Source organism: Cebus imitator, unplaced genomic scaffold, assembly GCF_001604975.1.
Source record: "Cebus imitator isolate Cc_AM_T3 unplaced genomic scaffold, Cebus_imitator-1.0 Scaffold240, whole genome shotgun sequence".
Classification (NCBI taxonomy): Eukaryota; Metazoa; Chordata; class Mammalia; order Primates; family Cebidae; genus Cebus; species Cebus imitator.
Genome location: NW_016107555.1, coordinates 2,882,465 through 2,899,951, shown reverse-complemented (window position 1 = coordinate 2,899,951; position 17,487 = coordinate 2,882,465). Strand labels below are relative to the sequence as shown.

At 38.1% G+C, this 17,487-nt stretch overlaps 1 protein-coding gene and 1 pseudogene across 2 annotated transcripts in view; one reads left to right on the top strand and one right to left on the bottom strand.

Annotated features, from left to right (window-relative positions):
- LRRC8C (leucine rich repeat containing 8 VRAC subunit C) overlaps window positions 1–17,487 on the top strand; it is a 110,327-nt gene that overhangs the window by 41,725 nt on the left and 51,115 nt on the right. The window lies entirely within an intron of this gene.
- LOC108282411 lies at window positions 5,152–8,303 on the bottom strand (annotated as a pseudogene).

The following is a 17,487-nucleotide window of genomic DNA, read 5'->3' as shown; positions in this document are numbered from 1 at the left end:
TTTTTTGAGAGAAGGCCTTGCTCTGTTGCCCTGGCTAGAGGCTGGAGCGCAGTGGCATGATCACAGCTCACTGCAGCCTCAATCCCCTGGGCTCAAGCAATCTGCCTCAGCACTGCAAGTAGCTCAGACTACAGGCACATACCACCACACCTGACTAATTTTTTAATTTTTTGTAGAGACAAGGTCTCAGTGTGTTGCCCAGATGGGTCTCAAACTCCTGAGCTCAATCTATCCTCCCCCACCTTGACCTCCCAAAGTGCTAGGATTACAGGCATGAGGCATCAGCCTGGCCAGCATTTTTTTTAATCCAAAATTTTTGAATAAAGTCAGTGTACCAGGAAAATATTCTCCCCTTCCTCCATGTGACATCATTCACCTACTCCAGTGGGAAAGCCCTGCCTGTGTGACTAAGAGGTGAAGACTTCAAATGCTGTCTGTCAGAGAGATTCTCCGTCTCCTCTCCACACACACACCCACCCCACGCACAATGGTGACTTGAAGAAAGGACATTCTTTCTTTCTCTCTCATAATAGTTTTAACATAGTCATGTGGATCTGTGATGTTGAGGACTTGGCCTCCTTATGTCTTGATATTCTACCCTTGCTAACATGTATCCCTTACTCGTCTGTTGAAGATGATTAATACTAACCCTGCATCCCATTTCAGAGGTGGGGAGGAGGGTATGTGGAGGGCTTCTTTAAGGATGCAACTCCAAGTTGAGTGCATCTTTTCTGTTTATATGCCATTGGCTAGGACTAAGTCACACAGTCATACCTGCCTTCAAAGGGGCTGGAACATTTACTTTATTATTATGTAAAAGGGAGAGGCTGAATACTGGAAAGCAAGCAGCTGTGTCTCACTGTGATGCTGCCATCTTACAGCTAGAGGCACAAAGAGCACAGGGACATTGTAGTAGCTTACAACAAAGATTCAACATAAGGGCTCTTTCAGTGACATGTCTTGAAGATCATATGACTCACATTCTGTGAGCTCTCCCTTGAGGGGACATGTTGATCCCATAGACTGCAGCTAGTTTCCTCAACCACAGCTGCTGACCATTCTGTAGACCCTGTAAAGGCAACTGCCTGTCAGGTGTGGGATGGGGATGGGCCCTTGCTCTTAAGCACCTGTTCATTAACTTTATCATTATTAGTCTTAGTTACCAAGGCTTTCTTAAAACGTTGGGTCATGCTCCAGAGATGCTAGGTGCTCGGTAAGCTCAGAGTCACATTGTCAGTGGGGAATCTAGTAGAATTGCACATTTGGGACCTCTGGGTTCCCAGGCATGTAATTCAAGCATTGGGGCAGGTTGGCATTTCACAGAGTTTTGTTTCTTTATATCCATGCAACAAACATAGGTAACACATGTAGTTAGAGATAATTGACTGGGAGAAATTGATCTGTCTCGAGGCAATGGAAAAAATAGCAAATATTTTCAGAGGACACCACAATTCATGGGTACTTTTAGGCACTTTCCATGAACACCAGATATAGTGGAACATACAGTAAATTGGATTTTTCAGAATCCAGAAGATTCCCAAGAGAGAAGCCTAGCTAATTTTCTTTTTTTAATTCAAAGTTGGTTAAATAATACACTGTTCTAAAAAGCAAGAAGTCAGAAAATATTTTCATAAAAACAATGAGTTTGTGTCCTTTGTAGGGACATGGATGAACCTGGAAACCATCATTCTCAGCAAACTGACACAAGAACAGAAAATCCAACACCACATGTTCTCACTCATAGGCGGGTGTTGAACAATGAGAACACATGGACACAGGGAGGGGAGCATCACACACTGGGGTCTGTGGGGGGGAACTAGGGGAGGGATAGCGGGGGTCGGGGAGTTGAGGAGGGATAACATGGGGAGAAATGCCAGATATAGGTGATGGGGAGGAAGGCAGCAAACCACATTGCCATGTATGTACCTATACAACAATACTGCATGTTCTTCACATGTACCCCAAACCTAAAATGCAATAATATACATATATATTTTTTTAAAAATGTAGTTTACAATTTTCACATTTACTGCCAGGTAGTTTTCCAAGTGTGCATGATTCAAAGAGGTTAAATAACCTGCCTAAGGCCACTAGCTAGTAGCCGTAGAGCTAGATTTCAAACTTAGGTCTTTCTGGCTGCAAAACTTACATTGTAACTATTTCATTATATTATATAAAATGGTGAGTAGAGATGGCTGATTTTTATTTTTATTTTTTAGATTAATATGGCCACTTATGACTAAACTTAGAGTTCTGAGAATGTAGATTTTCAGTGAGGTAGTATTATATACATCTAAGGCAATAACAGGAGTATTTTTTGTTTGTTTTACTGTTGACATGTATTGCCGCGGACTAAGGACTTCATATCACCCTAAATGTACAAAACTGTAATCAATTCATAGGAAGAGAATTTGTATAAACTACCTGTAAATTTTGTATTAAAATGCTATTACTATATTGTTGGTAGCCTAAACAGGAGCATATCCTGTCTTTATGAATGACTTTCCTAACGTGGTAGTGGGCCCAGGAAATAGTGGCCATTGTGGTTTAGTAGATACTTAATATGATGAAAAATTACTAAAAATTTCTGAAAAAATCTTCAGGAGTCCTATTCTTCAATAGAAGGGGAAAACATTTGAAACCTGAACTGAGGTCATGTATGTATTAGAGTATTTTATAAATAAACCATAGTCGGTAAGATGTGTTATTAATGTCAAGCAGCAGATTTGCTTCCAGAGGATCTCAGGAATGTGAGTGTATGACTGTATGTAACTTTACATTTACTCAGCTGGACTAAGATTTCTTTTTTAATTGAAATATACTATGCTTTCAAAAAGCCCCCTTGTGCCACATCCAAGAGCAGAATAGGTTCCTTTTATAAGGAAACCACAAATCTTGAAAACAGCAGTTTTCCTTGATGTTCTTTGGCCACACTACTGTTTGGTTTAACTAGCGTTTCTGGTATTGGACTTGTTTGAGTCTCAGAATGACTTTGCGTAGAACTTTTATATTTCTGCCAGACCTCTTCCTGTTGACATATTCAAACTGAATCAAAATTATTTGGGTGATCATCATTAGCAGTGTTAAGTATAGCATCTGAAAACAGTCTAAGGGTCTGAAATATTAATTAACCAATTTGGGTGTGTTTGCTTGGAAACCTGGAATGAAGCCTGTTGAAAATATGTTTTTAGAATATAATCTGAAAGGGGCTTTAAAAATTCTGAGGCTCAGTCAGATTTTAAAATACTAATTATTCATATCTCAACGTCTCATACTCTAAGGCATTTTATGTAGTGGAAGTGGGGAAGATGGTAGAACACTACATTTTAAAAATAAGCAGCTATGTCCTCATTTTAAGGAAGATTATACCTAAGTATCATTTCCATTTTTATATCAGAATCACCTATGAACAGGATAAAGGAAGTCCTCATTATCTTTCCAAAACTAAACAATTGATATAAAATTGAACTTGCGTATCATTATTTTTCATTTTGAGTGATAAAGTATAAAATGTTTCTTGAAAATATGTATGTACTGTATGCTGAAAATGGGCATATTTCTCACAGGGAAATGGACTACCTGTACTCTTATTTAGCTATTGGGTGAAGTGTAGATTCCACTCTTTAAATTCTTTAAAGTTATAAGTGCCTGACCAAAAGGCTGTAGAGCTAAAAAATTTGTAGCCAAAGAATTAGCCACAGCTAGTAGAAAAGCAAACAAATTTAAAAGAAGAAAATGTATCTGAGTATGTATATATTACACTCTAAGTATGATGTACATTTAAGTGTCTCTGATATTATAATGTGAGTTAATAGGAAATTTTAGGTAGTATCTTTTCGTGTGTGTGTGTATGTCTGTGTGTGTGTGTGTGTGTGTGTGTGTGTGTGTGTGCGCGTGCGCGTCTGTCTGTCTGTGATGAAGTCTTATTCTGTTTCCCAGGCTGGTCTCAAACGCCGGTGCTCAAGCGCTCCTCACACTTTAGCCTCCCAAGTAGCTAGCCTGTGTCACCAAGCCCCGCTATCCCAGTTTTTATGAAACACTTCTATAAAGGAAAATACCCTTTCCTATTAACTAATTCCTAAATTCATTCAAGAAGGAATTCAACTCCGTTTTCAATTCTGTTTTGTTCTGTTGTCTATGGAATGTTAGGTTTAGTGACTTAGATTAACCGGTTCTAAAAACAGATTACCTGGGTTATACACAGGGCCCCTCTCCTTACCGCTGTATAACCGCAGGCAGGATATTGACCTTCCTAAGCCTCCATTTCTTCAGTAAGAGTAGGCTTATAGTACCTGGAGCCCAGAGATATTTGGGGGTTAAGTAATGTAATATGTGTGATGTGCTTGACACTTCTAGGTACATAGTAAACCTTAGATCATGTTATGATGGAGATGGGGTTTTCCTTTATACATAAAGAGAAGTTCATTTTATAGTAACAGTAATTTACTGTTGCTGTTAATAAAACTGTCAATAAAATGGTAACGAACTATTACTCTAAAATAAAACACTGATAAACATGGACCCCATCAGAACTACAGTTTTAATGTTCAAAGCATCATCTACATTGAGAAACTGTTCTGAGGGGTAAATCATTGCTGTACATGTGGAGCTATGTACATATGTACACAAGTACATAGCTCTGTGTCATGCAAAACTGTTACTCCTCAGTCAACTAGGTCAGGGGCTGGGCATGCCAAAATGAGCAACCTGGTCTCTGCCCTTACAGTGTGGGAGTGGAAATAGTTGAGAGTATAAATAACCCAGGGGAGCAAAGGAGTGAACAGAGCAAGTATGAAAGTGTTGATTTTGGAGTGCTTATGAAAATACTCAGCCACAGGCTTCCAAAACAGGACACTGCAGCCATGGTCTGAGACCCTTCAAATATTGTACAAGCAGCATGCTCTTCCTGAGAGAGGGTGGGCTGTGTGGGGAAGCCTGACAGTCCTGATGTGGTGATCTGGGAAGGGGTGGTGTCCAGGTAAGTATTAACCAAAGATGTGATATTAAAATATAAATTCATAGAGTACTGAAATCATTTTAAGTTAGCAAACCTTGCCTTTGTAGGTCCAGATAAAGCTCTGGTTTTTCCCTAAGACCTCACTTAGTGCGTAGCTCTACTTTTTAATCACAAATGGAAGAAACATGTTTCTGAAGAATAGGTCTCAACCTCGGCTATATGTTGGAATCACTTGATGACCTTTAAAAAAAAAAAAAACTGAAAACCTCATGCCTAGGCCCCCCACCAGGGGTTCTGATTTAACTGCACCCAGGCATCAGTGTTTGCAAAACTCTCCAGGTGATTCCAATGTGCAGTCAAGGTTGCAAGCCACTCTTCCTCCCCATCCTAGGTTTTATTTCCCGCCAAGTGTTCTCTAATAAATTTCAGTGTTCTCTAATAAATCTCAGCCAAACTCTGTCAGCAGGGTTTCCAATCAGAAGTTATTAATTTAATACCAGTCCATATCTTTTCCCTTCGAAAACGTGTATTTTCTGCGTTTCAGTAAGTAATGTTGGCTCCTGGAGAAATACTCATCTGAAGCTCCTAGCGGAGCAACAGAACCTTTCTCATCCAGCACCCTGACTCCAGACAGCAGGCTCACCATCAAAACATGATTCACTGTCCTACTTTTTACATCTCCTTGGCATGACCAACCCTCAGATTTTGTCCTACAGCCATTTATTTGGTCATTTAACAATGGGTTGTTTCTTCGTAAATCTCTGTGATGTGCAGAGCTGAAGCATTTTGTACTTGGCACTGCAGTCTAAACATGGGCGTCCATGCTCTGGACTCCTCCTTTAAATTTTTGTATTCCTTTGCTTGTCTCAATTTATGTAGTGGTTTTTTTTTTTTTCCAAGTTTCCGTTATTTACTAATAGTGTAATCACCAATAGATTTGATCAACATGGTTTTATGCATTTAGGGAAGAAATATTTCTTGGTTAAGTGGTAAATTGTGTGGATGGCTTCTGGAAGACTTTCATTCTAAAGCAGTTTTATAGTGAAACATTTCAGTTAGAAATCTAGACCTTCTTTCTTTGGTTTGCTGTCCGCATTCACTGAGTAGAACTTGCATTGATCATTGAGGCCCAGTTTGTTCCAGAGCTCTGGATTATTTTTTCTGTCCCAACTAACATCTGGATCGAACAGTGCCAGACACTAGAAATAGAGGGCTGCTCCAGTACCTTCAGCTCCAATAAATACAAAGAGGGAGATCAAGCTTGGATGCTTCTTGGACTGAATGATGATCTGATGGAGCATGCTTTCGGCAGAGACCTCCGACAAGAAAGGAGAGAACCAGCTTAGCTACGAGCCTCTGGGAGATGTAGTGTCTCCCTAGTGTTTCTTTATAGGTTCTGTTTCTACTACTTTACTCTTTTAATTAACAGATATCTATTGAGTGACAAATATGGGCCAGGTACTCTTCTGGGCATTAGGGACAAAACATTTTCCAAACTGGGCAAAAATTTCTTCCCTCATGAGACTTGCATTCAAATGGGAGAAGACAGAAAAGGAAATGCATAATTAGCTAAAATATACATCGTATGTTCAAAGGTGTTAAGTGCTACGTAGAAAAATAAGACAAGGCAGGAGGAAAGGGAGTGGTGTGGCTGAGATAGGGTGAGATATTAAATCGGCTTTGCAGTATCATCCAAACGAGGGTGAAGGCTTGGACCAGAGGGGTAGTGATAGAAATGGTAAAAAGTGGTTGAAATTGGGTAAGTTTCAGCAAGGCCTAAAGAAGGTGAAGGATTGTGCTCTGCAGATACCAAGAAGATGAGATTTCCAGGCAGAAGTGCTGCACATGCAAAAGCAGGAATGAACCTGGGGTGTCAAGAAACCACTACAATAGAGGTGTCCAATCTTTTGGCCTCCCTGGGCCACATTGGAAGAAGAATTGTCTTGGGCCACACATAAAATACACTAATGATAGCTGATGAGAGAAAAAAAAAAAAAAAAAAAAAAATCACAAAATCTCTTATGTTTTAGGAAAGCTTACACATTTCTGTTGGGTTGTATTCAAAGCCATCCTGGGCCACATGTGGTCTGCAGGCCGCAGATTAGACGAGCTTACGCTAAACGCCCAGTGTGGCTGGAGCAAAGTGAGTGTGCAGGAGAGGGCTATGAGCCTGGTGTGGGGTAGGAGATAGATTACAGAGGACCTTTTAGGACTTCAGTAAAGATTTTGGCTTTTTCGCTGCATGAGATGGAGAATTATTAGAGGATTTTGAATGGCGAAGAAACCCAGGATCATTCTGGTTGCTAACTTGATACGACTCTATAGGGGTCATTGGTAGAAGTGGAGAGACTAGTCAGGAAGATATTGTAGTAATATAATTGAGAGATGATGGTGGCTTGGATCAGGGCAATAGCTAAGATGGGTCAGAAATCGTTGGAATCTAAATATATTTTTTAGGTAAAATTTTTAGCCCTTAAATATATGTCTATGTAATATTTTTCTATATTCCTCTTAAAATAGAGCCCTAAACTCCAGTAAGGGACCTGAATAATGCTAGCTATAGCAAAAGGTTAACTGTCTTACTCTTGAATACCACAGATTAGTATTGTGTTGTCTTTTTAAAGAACAACATGACTGCTGACTTGCCCCACTTCTGGCCCATCACCGCTTCCCACAGCTCTCACGATCCCATTTTACAGTGCTGGTGCATTCCTAGTCACTGGTCGTTGAGTACAATCATGCACCATGTATTGACATTTCAGTCAGCCACAGACGGCATATACAGTGGTGGTCCCATAGGATTGTAATGAAGCTGAAAAATTCCGATCACCTCATAGTCATCATAATGTTGTAGCACAACACATCACTTACATGGTGGTGGTAATGCTGTTGTAAACAAACCTACTGCATTGCCAGTCATGTAAAAGTATAGCATATACAATTACACATAGGATATAATTCTTGATAATGATAAACAACCACGATAATTGCTTATGTATTTACCGTATTATAATTTTTATCATTATTTTAGAGTATACTCTTGTTCTTATATTTTTTAAAAAGTTAACTGTAAAACAGCCTCAAGTGGGTCCTGTAGGAGGTACTCCAGAAGAAGTGATTGTTCTCAGAGGAGATGAGAGTTCCATGTGTGTTATTATGTCCCTGAAGACCATCAGGTGGGATACGATGTGGAGGAGGAAGACAGTGACCTTGATGTTCTTGACCCTGTGTAGGCCTAGGTCAATATACATATTGGTGTCTTCATTTTTAGTTTAAAAGTTTAAAAAGCAAAAAATAGTAACAAAAAGCTTATAGAATGAGGAATAAAAAATATTTTTGTGCAGCTATCAAATGTATTTGTGTTTTAAGCCAAATGTCATTATGAGTCAAAAAGTTAAAAAGAATATTTATGAAGTAAAAAAGTTGCAGTAACCAGTTTATTATTGAAGAAAGAAAAATATTTGTTTATGAATTTAGTGTAGCCTAAGTGTACAGTGTTTATAAAGTCTACAGCAGTGCAAAGTAACGTTCTAGGCCTTCACATTCACTCACCACTTACTTGCTGACTCATCCAGAGTGACGTCCAGTCCTGCAAACTCCATTTGTAGTAAGTACCCTATACAGGTGTACTATTTTTAATCTTTCATACATTTTTATTGTATAAAATATTAAAAATATTAAAGTATAAAATATTAAAAATATTTTATATTTTTATATTATATACTATATTTAATATTATATATAAAATATTTTTCTATATTTAGATACACAAATACTTTTTCTATATTTAGATATATAAATACTTACTATTGTGCTGCAGTTACCTATAGGATTCAGTACAGTAAAATGCGGTACAGATTTATAGCCTAGGAAGCAAGAGGCCAAACCACATAGCCCAAGTGTGTAGTGGTCTATACCGTCTAGGTTTGTAACAGTACACTCTATGACGTTCACATGGCAAAACTGCCCGGTGATGCTGATGCATTTCTCAGAACATATATCCATTATTAATCAATATATGACTGCATTTTGACCCAAACGATCCATGATCACTATTGAACTCTGCTATTGCTTAATAAACACTTATATTCCCTTCCTGCAGCCTTTACCTTATTCCATGGTAGGTCCCTGGAAGTTGACAGAGGCTGGCAATGTGGATAGAGGAAAAAACATGATACTGTTAATAATACTATAACGGAGCCCATGGTTCAAAACAAATGAGGCCCAGGGAACCTTTTGTCCCACTCCTCTCCTTTGTTCCTTCTCCCAACTCTCTAAATAAGATAGAATCTTCCTTTTCCAGCTCCATGCAGGTCTCTTAGGTGGCCTCTTATGACTTCTTTGCTTCCTCTTTGCCCCTAAACAGAAGTGCAGGTGTCATGAGAAAATGCAAAGTGGTACAAAAGAAATCTGGTGTTCTCTTTCCCAAAACGAAATGCACCTTACTCTAATTTTTGATAGTCCCATAAACATTTCTGTTATTAATTTTTAATAACTGGGATAATTTCAGATTAGATGCTCATTTCTCATTTCATTGATTCAGCAATTACTTTTTGAGTACTTTTTATGTGCCAGGTACTGTTCTAGGCAGTGAGAGACAGAAGTGAACAAAACAAAATCCCCATTTTTAGGGAGCTTACCTTATGACGCAGTGGAGTGATAGACATACAAATAAATAAGGAATACCTGTATAGTACATCTGATAAAGATAATGCTATTGAGGAAAGCACTTAGGGAATGAAAAGGGGAGTGCTGGTATGTCATGCCCTTGCTGCTGGTGAATTGTGTTAATATTTTCAATAGGTGGCCAGAAAAGGTTTCTCCAATAATGATATATGTGCAGAGACCTGAAGGAAGTAAGAAAACAATATTCATGCCAATATCTGGTGGCAGAATGCTCCTTTCTGCAGGAAGTCCTAGATAGTTTTTCCTTCCCTATATATTCCGTAGGTGGTTTCATCCTACCACTTTTTATAACACTACTGACTCCCAAACTTCTGTCTATATCCCAGATCTTTCCTCTCTCTAGTCTGCTGTATCCAGCTGTTTGTGGAGCCCCTCTACTTGGATGTCTAGTAGACATCTCAGATTTCAGATGTCTCTATCCAAACTCCTTATCCCGCTCGCTAAACCTACTCTTTCTGTAGCCTCTCACTCCCTTTATTAAACGGCAATTCCATTATTTCAGCTTTTCAACTTAAAAATCTTGGACTCATATTGATTCTTCTTTCTCAAATCTCACACCCAATCCATCAGCCAGAGCATGAGTTACTTATATTGGGAAAAACTAAAGGAGGAAACGTGGGGCAGTGGAAGGAAGAAATTAAAGTAAAACACAAAGCAAAGCAATAACAGAGTTACCTGCAGGGCAGTGTTTGACGGGATGAGGAAAATCTAAGCTTAGGGCATTTGAGCCTTGGAACTCAGGTTGCTGGGAAATCATCATAAGCCATATTCCCTTAAAAAGAGCTAAAATTTTTAAGCGGCTTGCTATGTTTTGATATCCCTTAACATCAAGAGTGAGTTAGTTGGCAAAACTCAGGCTGTCAACCCATGGATTAGAAAGAGACTTTAGATACCCATAAGAATATTTTATATAACATTTACCTAAAGTATTTTCCATTTTCTGCTTCTGGAAACATTGTGGGACCTGGGTACAGAAGCCAGAAGTGCAAAGTCATAATAATAATTTTAAAAAACAGTGAGCATTTGAACCAGTCATAGAAAAATGAATGTTCTTTGTTGGCATATCTACAATAAAGCAAAACACTTAGCTGAAACATCAGGGAAGGGAGGATCCTGATAAATTTCTTGGGATAAGAGATGGTTAAATAGCTAAGTTTCTTGACTACATTAAGTTGTACAATGAAAAGGAAGTAAGAAGTCACTGTCCTTCTGTTTCGATTTGGTATATGTTTCCCAGCATTCAAATTCTCAGTACAGAAGGTTCTTGCTGTTTTGCTGCACCAAGTTCCTGGAAATCACATACAGATTCCCCTAAAGGAGACTAGAACAGTGCAATATTTGGGGACTGCATTCTCTACCTGTTTTTCATTTTATTTAGCATCAAATGAAAAACAGGTATAACCAAGAGCACTTCACAAAAGAGCTTCAGTGGTTCTGGTAAAATTTTATTGTCTTAGCTATTTATTATGGAAGCATAACTTTCACACTAGTGACTCCTTCATGGACAAAAGCTGAATCTTTTATGACTTCTAAAAAGATCATTCATCAGACTGGCTTTCTCTCAGTGTCAGATTTTAGGCTACAGTGTTCAAGTCACAAATATGATTGCCCTGAATGCAATACTGAAAAAGGTAAGTTTCCAAATAGGTCCTTTGCCAATGGATGTCAAGTCTGAATTTCCCATAAAGGAGATTGTTAGAGACTAAAATAATGTCCCTCTTTACGTGAAACGAGCCTGGACATTGGAATCTGAAAGCCCTGAGTTGAAATTTTTGCTGTGCCATTCACAGGCTTTCCAATCTTGTAGAAATTATTTAATCTCTCTTTGTATGTTTCCTCTTCTGTACAGCAAAGATAATACCTACCTCATGGATTTAATATGGAGGTTCAACAGAAAACATTTTTAATGCCTGGCAGTTAGTAAGCATGATAACATTATATATTTTTTCTTTCCTATTTAACCAAAACAACTTTTAAAAGTTTCTTTCTTCTGTTTATATAAAGAATTCTATTTTAGTATGGTACCTCAAGTGAGGACAGAAGTCTCTAAACACCAAGAAATTCTTATTCTTAAAAGTAAACTTCGTTATTCACAATAGCCAAGATTTAAAAACAACCAAAATGTCGATTGACAGATGAATAGAAAAAGAAAATATACCCAAGATGGAATACTTTTCAGCCTTATAAAAACAGGAAATTCTGCCATATTTGACAACATGGATAAATGAGGACATTATGATAAGTCAAATAAGCCAGTCACAGAAAGATAAATATTGCATGATTCCATATATTAAGTATCTAAAATAGTCAAATTAATAAAATCAAAGAGAACACTAGTGGCTGCCAGGGGCTGCAGGGAGGGGGAAATGGGGAGCTATTAATACTAATCAATGGGGCCGGGTGTGGTGGCTCACGCCTGTAATTCAAGCACTTTGGAGGCCAAGGTGGGCGGATCACCTGTGGTCAGGAGTTCAAGACCAGCCTGACCAACATGGTGAAACCCTGTCTTAAAAAAAAAAAAATACTAATCAATGGTCATAAAGTTGCTGTTTGCAACATGAGTAAGCTTTAAAGATCTGTTGTACAACATTGTATCTATAGTTACCCAAACTGTATTGTATGCTTACAATTTTAAGCAAGTAGTTCTTATACTCTTACCAAAATAAAATGTTTAAATATTGTAAACTCCCTATCATAATTATCAAATTTGATTGTCATCTCTATTGCTAATATTAGTAGCTGTCACCTATTGAGTGCTAATTCCTGCCTAGTACCACTATTAGTATTTGCCACAGTTAGCTCTTACATGCTTCCCCAGCAATCCTATCAAGCAAGATACTGTTCTTTTCCCTATTTTCAAGATAGGAAACAGAAGGATTAAGTATGTTTCTTGTGGTCACCCAGCTTACGAGTAACAGAGCCAGGACTCAGACTCAGGTACCCCGACTTCAGTGCATGCTTCCAACCACTAGGATTCTAAAGTATTATTTTTATACTCTAGTACTATATTAATATGATTGCCCTTGAGAGGAGTCATTTATTGCCTTAATAATCAATGACAGATCTCCTCCAAAAAAGTAGAGCTCAGACATGGAAAATATAACCTAGGAAGATGGTTCTATTTCTTACATTTGTTTGTTTTTCCTTTTGCCTTTTCCTATCATGAAAACAGATCTTTAGAATGAATGGATATTCTGTGTCATTTGTAGAAAATTGAATGGGTGGAAATAATCCATAATGTTTAACTTTTTTAATTATTTAAGATTATATATCACTGAAGGAAATCTCATTTGATCCCTACAAACCCTTTGCCATTCCCCTTATTTAATTCTGTGAGTCAAAGAAAAGAAAGGTCTGGGATATTTATTAGATCAGCTTAGTCCTTATTATTAATACCATGCTTTCACTCTCTTGGATATTTTCTGTATTTAATCTGTTTACATGATTTTTGCATGTTGCCATGGTAAAGCTCATTCCATGATGTGAGGGACTCTAGTGCTGAAGGTTTCCTTAGCGTTAAACCCTGCATTTTCATTTCTGCATTTTATCTTGGTGTTACTAGGGCAACCCAAATAATTTCATTTTCTCTTTGAAGTTGATGCCCTTAGCCTGTTATACCCTCATGCTGACTCATTCATGTTCTGCCTTTTTTTTTTCTCATTTAATTCTGGTAACTACTTTCTTTACAACATATGTTTTCTGCTTTTCTTTCTATAATCATAACAGCTAATGCATTGTTGGTGCAGTGGTTAAGTATTTGGGGATTACAAATCCTGCTGAAGACTGAAAAAGAGCTGTGGACATTCTCATCAGAAAAATGTCACTTTGAGAAATAATGGGTGAAAATACTGAACACGTAGAAGTTTATTCAAGTGTCTCTTATACCAATCTATTTAGTTCTTAGCTTTTGAATAGCAAGTTGCAAGAGTTTATTCAGCATGGAATTTATCAAAAAATCTATCTGAATCTATTACATTTTAAAACTTAGATTGTGAAAGTGAAGGTACTGTTTATTTCTGTTTTTATATCTTCATCCCAGGGCAAGCTCATGCTTGGTTTTATACCCTGTTTGTCTCTGGCAGGTCTCTTGGCAAACCACCTGCAGGAGTTAAAAAGCTAGTTGGTATGCATCTTTTCTGTGCTGGCCTGGCTCATACAAGCCCTTTGGGTTTAAATCAGTATAAAGAGCTGAAGAGTAAAAAAAGAAAAGGGGGGGATAATACATTTTTTAGTTTTCTTGTTTATAGATCTGCTACCCACACATTCTCTTTTTTTCTTCTTTCTGTTTTTTACAGATAGAGTCGGACTCTGTCACCCAGGCTAGGGTGCAGTGGCTGTTCATGGGCACCATTACAGCTCACTGAATCCTTGAACTCCTGGTCTCAAATGGTTCTCCTGCCTCAGCCACCCAAGTAGTCAAATATTCTACTATAGCTTTTTATTTATCTTCTCGCTCCAGTGCTTGGCACTTAGTAGTTAGGTAAAATGTGTTGAAAGAGGTTAGAGAGGGAAGAAGGCTAGAGAGGAGGAAGGGAGAAAAGGAAAGAGGAAGGGCATATTCAAGGAAGAGAGGAAGAAAAAGAGAAAAGTAAAAAACAGGTCAAATGAGACTATCCTCTGACCAAAGACAATCTTTGTGTGTAGCTTAGAAGTCAGCTCCTAAGGTGGTATTCTAGATAGATTTTGAGTGAGGGGCTGGCACACAATTGGACAGATTCAGGAGAGTAAAGACATGGTTGACCCTCATGTTGCTGCATGTGTTCAGTCTCAGGAGATTGTTGAACAGCCCATGACTAGTGATGAACGGCCCAGTGAGATTCTAACAGCCTTCAATGCCCGTCATGAGAATTCTGTGAGCTTGGTACAAACATGGGCTACTGAGCCAGATTTTAACATGGAATTGATGTTTATGTTGAGGCATTAATGTTGAGGCATTTTGTGGAGGATGACCGAGTATAAGTCAGAGTCAGTTTTTTGCATATTCTGGAAGGCAGTTTTCCCATTTAACAGCCAGAAGCAAGGTGAAGCTGTGAAGCTTTGCACGAGTCTACAAGAAGCATGGGTAGATTTTCACACATATCATGCAAAACAATTTTTGGTGAGTGAATCTGGTGACTTTTTGCCAGTTCCATCTAAGAACATACCATGTTTCCCTCCTTGTCTCAGATCATTTGGACCAGCTCAGGCGACCCCTATCCTTATGTCTCTACGGATAGAAAATGACAGGGTCCAATGTTATTCAAAATAAACAGAAATGAAACATTCATGAGTAATGGATAGCAAAATGAAACATTTTAAGAGAGCAAAAACAACAACAAAAAAAAGCCATTACGTTGCAGACCCTTCACTGTCTGGAATGTTCTCCTGGCCCTGGCCTCCAATTCTACCTAGCTGTTACTACTTATACTACACTTCATATTTCCATGTAAGCGTCACTTCCTAAACCCCCAGTAGCTCAGGTCCTAATGTATGCTGTCAGAGTGTCCTAAATGCCTACTTTATCATGCTTGTCACAATTGTGATTAAATGGTTGTGTGTCATTGTTTACTAGTCTGTCTTTCTACCATAATGCATGGTTCATAGAGACAGGGACTATGTCTGTCTTACTCAGTACTTTATTTACATTAATGAGCTCACTACCTTGCAGATAAAGCTATTCTATTACTTACAGAAAGAATTGATAAGGTTACAGGCATTGTAGTAAGTGCTAGGACTATGAAACTTTCAAAGACACTGCATATGTCCTTTGGAACTTTGTACTCCAGTAGCTGTCTCCATTGATAACCCGTTTAGCCTCCAGAAGTGGAAAGACCAAGGGTACATCAAGATCCTAGAACTTCTCTACCCCCATTCCCCTACCTCCCACTTCTTTTTCACAAGAATCCCAAGACTGGCCCTGCTTGTATTCAAAGATGTTGAATAGAAATGAACCAACTTATCTTTCCCCCAATTTCCATTTCTCTGTTGAGTGGATATTTATTTATTTTTATAGAAGCAATTTTAATTTATGTCTGTGTTACCTAATGTTTTAGGTTTCTAAAACATTAGTCTGTGTTGAGTTTTTAAGATGGGTCATCGGAAAAGAAGATCAAACATTACAAGAGCAGATACTCTCTCGTCATTCTCGGGGACTAAAGGGCTCAGTGCCTTCGCGGATCACTGGAACCGCCTCTGCGAGGCCTCCAAGGTGACTGAAGGGAGCGCGGAGTTCCCGGTTCTCCCACCATGGGACTGTTCTACATATTTTTTACATAAATATGTATAGTAAAAATTGAAAACAAACATCTCCACAGTTGTTTCATAAACCTTGTCTTTTCCCTTGGCCCTGTGCCTATTTTCCACTGCCCAAAACATCATCCACTTCATCCTAAGTCCTTCATCAGAACTTCCAAAGATCTCTCTTCTCTGAAGTGTTGGACTTTTAAAAGTAAGTTTTTTCTTCTTTCTTCCATACTTTTTTCTACTTATCCTAAAGTTTTAATTGCATTCCTGTGAGCTTTCTATGCAATTTTTTATTTTTTAGCATTTGTGATTAATATATTTAAATCTCCCTAGTTAACAACTTTTGAGCCAGTTTTGCTCATTTCAAGCACCCTCAATCCACCTTTTTAATCCTCCTGATGAAGTTGCTGAGCAAAATCGGTTCTGAAATTAGCTTGGGATGTCACGATGCAAGTTAATACATTACTAGACTTCCATAGCTTGTCTTCTAGGTTTTTCAACCATTTAAAAATATATATTTGGCAAGGCTGTAGATAACTTTGAGATGGTTTTCTCAGGAAGACCTCATCTGGCTCCAGGCCAGCTTTCTTACCAATAATAGCAACTCCAAGTAAGCCATTTCAAAATACTCTACCATTTGTCAATGAAGCTGGCACTGCTTTTGGTCCTGTTCTAAGTTAGCTGATGAGCTTTATATTTTTTCCTCTATTTTTTTTTTCTGACAGAGGATACAAGCTAATAAATCCAAGATATTACACTTAGACCATTCTTGTAATTTTCTTTGTAATTACTCCTTTATTTATCCAATAAATATATATTGAGTGCCTACTACATGCCAAATACTGTGAACTGTTGGGAAAACAGTGGTGAACAAAACAAATGATTTCTGCTTTCATGGAGCTTATAGCCTAGGGCAGGCCAGTGTAAATCCAGGAGCACAAATGAATGGAAAGCGCCCTCTGTGACAGGTGTCATTAGAGGGATGTCCACAACAAGAGCCTGAAACCCTGGATGTGACAGAGACAGACTGGGGACAGCTTCCCTGAGCAAGTGGTGCTAGAGCCTAGGTCTGCAGTATGCATAGGAGTTAACAAAGTAAGGTGGGTGGGTATTGAAAGAACATTCCAGTTGTAGGATTAGTACCACAATGCCCCTACCACTATTATTTATGTTGTTGGCCTTTGTTATTGTGTAATATATGTTACCTAATTTCACTGTTTCTTTTTGAGGTAGGGTAAGGTTTTTATCTTTTTAAATTAAATAATATATCTATTGTCAGAAAAATGTATTTTAATTAAATGATTCATGTTTTCTAAGAATCTTTTTCATATAGATATTTGGCACAACCTAGATTTGAGAGACCAGTAATGTTCGGCTATATCTACCTAGAACCTTCCTATAAAGAAACTTTTCATGCCCTTTCTCAGCTTCTAGAATGTGTGACTCTATGAGTATCAAATGTCTTTGCATTAGATATTTAGCTCTGCTGTGAGAAAAGAAAACTTAGACGAGGGAACTCATAAAATGTCTAACTTGGAAAAAATGGCCATTAAATCAATATGTTAAATGTAGAGCCAAACCCAACAATTATTTCTCCTTTAGATACAAAGCCTTGCATTAAA